A 4957-nucleotide genomic window follows, 5' to 3' on the forward strand; every position below is an offset into this window, starting at 1 on the left:
CTCCAAGGAAAACTTACATAAAACAAGTGCCACATGAAACAAGCTTAATACAACCTTTAAACCAAAACAAGATACATACTCATGCATAAAAGAAGATAGACCTGAGAAGTCTGGACCCACCCCCTAGCATGGGAGATTAGATTGGGTGACACACCTGACTATGAGGTCTCTAGACTATACTACCGATGACTACCAAATGTGTCCCATTCCATATCAAGGGGGTACTTGATGGAAAGAGTGTGAATAAGTGGTGGGAAATGGATTAACACTCACATATACACTAAGTGTTGATTAGACTAAGCATAATGAGATTAACCATAATGAATGAGACTAAGCACAATGATTGAGTCAAAAAGACAAGAGCATAGTTTCCACTAAGGATCACACATGATTATATTAACCAAAAGAGGTTACATCACAAGGTACTCCACCTTTCCTAGATCTACTCCACCTCTCCTACACAATAGGGAGGTGCCTTGATCAATGGAGATTCATGCCACTTGCGAGTGCCACCCAACCCCTGATGTGTCACCATTCTAACCTAATGCTAGAACCTTAGACCACGACCGTTATCTAATAACCACTAAGGATAGTGTGACCTTACACTATAAGGTATGGATGTAGATCGCGTAAACTAACACCCCCTCTTGATCTACATACATGTCACGCAAGATGTGTAGATCAAAGAAAACACACACACACACACTCTACATGGAAGTGCCCACTCGCTAAAAAGACATCCACTAAGGATTACAAAATAAAGGTACCCACAAAGGATAATAAGGTAGCAACACATGCTTTAAAACACATATTCAGTTTCAATGGTAGTGTTGGCCTCGTCCGTTACCACTGATTTCCCTTTGTTTTTCGCCTTTTTGCATCCTTATCTTTGGTCTTCTCTTTGCCTTCGCCCTCGTCCTTCTTCCTTTTGTAACAATCTTTGATTGCGTGCCCTTTCTTTTTACAGTAAAAGCACATGCTTGGAGCCTTCTTCTTCTTCTTCTCTCTTGCTCCATAAGCTTGCTCGTCCACACTTGTGAGAGAGAGAGAGAGAGAGAGAGAGAGAGAGAGAGAGAGATTTTATTAACGTCTTCCAAAAGACCGAACTTGGCCTATGAGACAAATCGGAGTACCTGTATGGGGTATCCTCTGTCATCCCAACAAAATGAAAAAGTACTGAACTAAAAAGCTGAATCTGGGTGTGCAATAAGTACAATGAGTGGTGAAGGGGATGGAGCTCTACTACTAGGAGAATGCAAAGCTATATGCATGGAGTATACAATCATGATATGCAACCTAGCTAGCTCCATCCTGTACCATATTGGGGGTATAAAATGGTATACATCAATGAAGGGGGTGTCCACAGCTCCCTGAAGAACATGCCTGGGTGTGATTTGAAGCGAGCCAGTCGCTCCGCACCCTCTCTGTGAAACTGAGCTCTGATCTCTGTCATCTCTCTCTGGTGTAGGGGTGGTGTCCGAAAGCCAGGTGTCCTCTGTCTCCTGCGGGCTCTAAGTGTCTCTGCTCTCTAGAGAGTAATTCCCTACCGTGTAGGGGCTGGGAGGGGGATGGATCTCTAAAAAAATGTAGTAATCTGTGTCTGTCGTCCCCCCTCTGGAGCTGTCTGAGCCTGTAATGATGTCTCTCTGTGGCGCTGTATGTCTAGAATGAATCTCCCCAGTATGCGCTGGTCTGCTGCCTCAAAGATCTGGCGTAGGGAATGTGGCTCTCTGAATAAAATGGGACATCTCTCTCTGATGGCTGTGATACTCATGAAGTGATCTCTGTAGTATAGCATCTTCGGTGGAAGAGGCTGTGTAGGCGATATCCATGTCTCTCGTGTATAGAGCTGCCATAGATCCTGTCTCAATACTCTGTTCCTCTCACTATGAGAGAGACGGATATGTGGTGCATCCCTGTCATACTGGAATGGTGGTAGATGATCCATGTCTAGGCCATGCTGTGAGAACCAATGTGTGACCTGTGCATACCATGATCCTCTGTCTCCTGCCTCAGCCAGCTGTCTAGATGCCTCAAAAGCTCTGTATGACAATCTGTCCTGTGGCATCTCTCTGAATCTGTCTAGCAGGCATATAGTCTGAAATATGGCCTCTACCATCATAGGAGGCGCAGCAAACTCTGCTCGGATAATGTCATGAGGTACTGACGGTTTGCTGCGTATCATGCATGCCATCATGAGGGCCTGTGGTCTCTCTATCTGTGTCCACCAATGGGTAGCAAGGCCTGGCGCCCATACCGCTGCTCCATACATCAATGCCGGTGTGACTAATGTGTCAAATAGCCACCCCTTCGTCCAGGGCTCCTGAAAATGCGCCTGGTGGCACTGTCTCTCTAACATAACCAATGCTGCATATCCCCGTGTCAATCTAGCTCTGGCTGCTAAACCCATGGTGAAGCATGTGGCTGCTGCAGAGAAGGTAACCCCTAGGTACACGTATGATGTCACCACCTCCACCTGGCGTCCTGCGAGAGTGAATGTCAGCTGACTCTTGCCATGTCTCGATGTATAAAAGACCATAACCTTGGTTTTCCCAAGGTTCACAGTAAGACCCCTCTGTGTGCAGAAATCATCGAGTGCATGTAGATGCTGCTGTAGACCACCTGGAGACTCAGACACTAATACAATATCATCAGCATAGAGCATAATATGTACTGAGGTACCTGCTAAATCAACTCCATCTCCGCCTCCCCGTGTAATGAAGTCAATCACCTCATCAATGTATAACCCAAATAGCGTGGGGGAAAGTGGGCATCCTTGCTTCACACCAATGGTGCTAGCAATAGTCTCGGACATACCTGCTGGACATCTGACTCACCCAAATACCTGCTCATATAATGCATAGATGCCCCATGTCATATCTGCTGGTATGCCAAGAGACTGCAGGCGCTGAAAGAGCCTCTCTCGTGGTACTGTGTCAAATGCCTTGCGGAAATCCACAAAGCAGCAATAGAGCTTTCTCTTCCTCACTCTGGCCTGATCAATCATACATCTCAAAGTGAATACATGGTCAGTGGTAGAGAAAGCTCTCCTGAAGCCTACCTGCCCTGATGAGCGTAAACCTACTCGCTCAGCATATAAGCTAAGCTCTTGCTCCAGCACTGCACCATAGAGTTTGGCCAGCACGTGGCCAACCATAATCGTCCTGTAGTTGCTCGGATCGAGCATATCCCCTGTTTTGTGAATCAGCACAATGGTGTGCATCGTCCACTCTACAGGCAAACCCTCTACTAGTGCCCTGTTAAATAGGTGTGCAAGAAAAGGAGCCAAAGAATCTACTGCATATATGAGATGCTCACCCTGCAGGCCCATATGGTCAGCGGCCCGTCCATGCTGTAGGCAGCGGATAGCTTCCTATACCATCGAGTGGGTAAAGAAGCTAGCTATGGTAGGTCGAGGCTCCTGTGGATGAGGTATAGGTGGCTGCTGTGGGGCGTGGTATAGGCCCTCTGCATATGTGTGCCATGTCTGTGGGTCTGCAATAGGTGTCGGTGTCCGGGGCTCTCTCATGAGACAGGGCTATCTCTACTCATGAAGAAATGAAAGATCTCTAGCTCCTGTATCTCTACGAAGGCCCGCCTTTTGCGGCGAGTAAGTCTCCTCGTCTCTCTCCTCGACTCCTGCTCTGGGGGGGGCGTGGTATAGGCCCTCTGCATATAGGTGGCTGCTGTGGGGCGTGGTATAGGCCCTCTGCATATGTGTGCCATGTCTGTGGGTCTGCAATAGGTGTCGGTGTCCGGGGCTCTCTCATGAGACAGGGCTATCTCTACTCATGAAGAAATGAAAGATCTCTAGCTCCTGTATCTCTACGAAGGCCCGCCTTTTGCGGCGAGTAAGTCTCCTCGTCTCTCTCCTCGACTCCTGCTCTGTGATGGCTCCCAAGGCTCTCTGTATGCGGAGCCATGAGTATAGGGCTCTGCAATCGTCATCATACCATCTGTTCTGGGGCATAGTCCCAGATCTCGCAGGCTCTCCTCAGTGTACATGATGTGGGAAGCTCTGTAATGCAGCCGTGTGTAGGAGTGATGCCAACTGGGCTGTAATGGTATCCATAGGTGCCAGGGGATCCATGAGTAGGAGCCCATCCTCTACTTTGCCAGTGTATATGTCTGCCATGTCATGTGTGAAGTAGATGGTAGTGTGTGGCGTCGGTATGTGGGGGGCTGGTGATACTGGTGATCCGGCTAGTGAAAATGCCAAGTATGTATGATCTGCCCCAATAGGACGAGGTGGAATGGAGAATGAGGTGACAAGCTGTGATGCCTCCAAAGACCCCATAATGTAGTCTACCACCGTGCCTCCGGTTCGTGTATGACCCCCATGTGGGAAGCATGTCAGCCCTCCTGATCCCGGCCACTGTAGCATCCCGTTATAAATAACGAGACGATGCCTGGCTCCCAACTCTAGTAAGTGGTCCCCATAATGTCCTCTGTCTGGTCCAGTGTCCTCTGATGCCCGACTAGCCCCTATCTCCTCTGGATCCACAGGGTGGAGGATCTCCATGTCATCATAGTCATATACCTCACATTGTCTGCTCTGTGTGTGGGCATTGAAGTCGCCCGTAATGCATAATCTCCTCTGACAGACAAGTGTATGGCGAGGCTCCTATCTCCTCCTCCTGTGGCATGTCCTGATGGAGAAAAGTAACATAGAGCTATGTATATAACCCTGTCCTGTGAGAGCTGTAAGCTGATCCACATGTACCTGGCCTCTGGATCCTGTGCTACCACTCTCCTCATCAATTACAACACTAGCTCCACTAAGCTGGTCTATAAGGCATCTAATGTCATTAAGGTGGGTAGCCACTGAGGTTTTGTCATGTTTCTCTAGCCTAAAGAGTCCCTTCCTTAGGAATAACCTAGCAACAACCACATTAGTCCAGCCAAAGATTGATTTTAATCTTGCGCAAGCTTCATTTGAGCTCCTAGCTGAGCTCAC

The sequence above is a fragment of the Cibotium barometz genome, chromosome 52 (genome assembly GCF_041138505.1).
Source record: "Cibotium barometz isolate CiBa-2024 chromosome 52, ASM4113850v1, whole genome shotgun sequence".
Classification (NCBI taxonomy): Eukaryota; Viridiplantae; Streptophyta; class Polypodiopsida; order Cyatheales; family Cibotiaceae; genus Cibotium; species Cibotium barometz.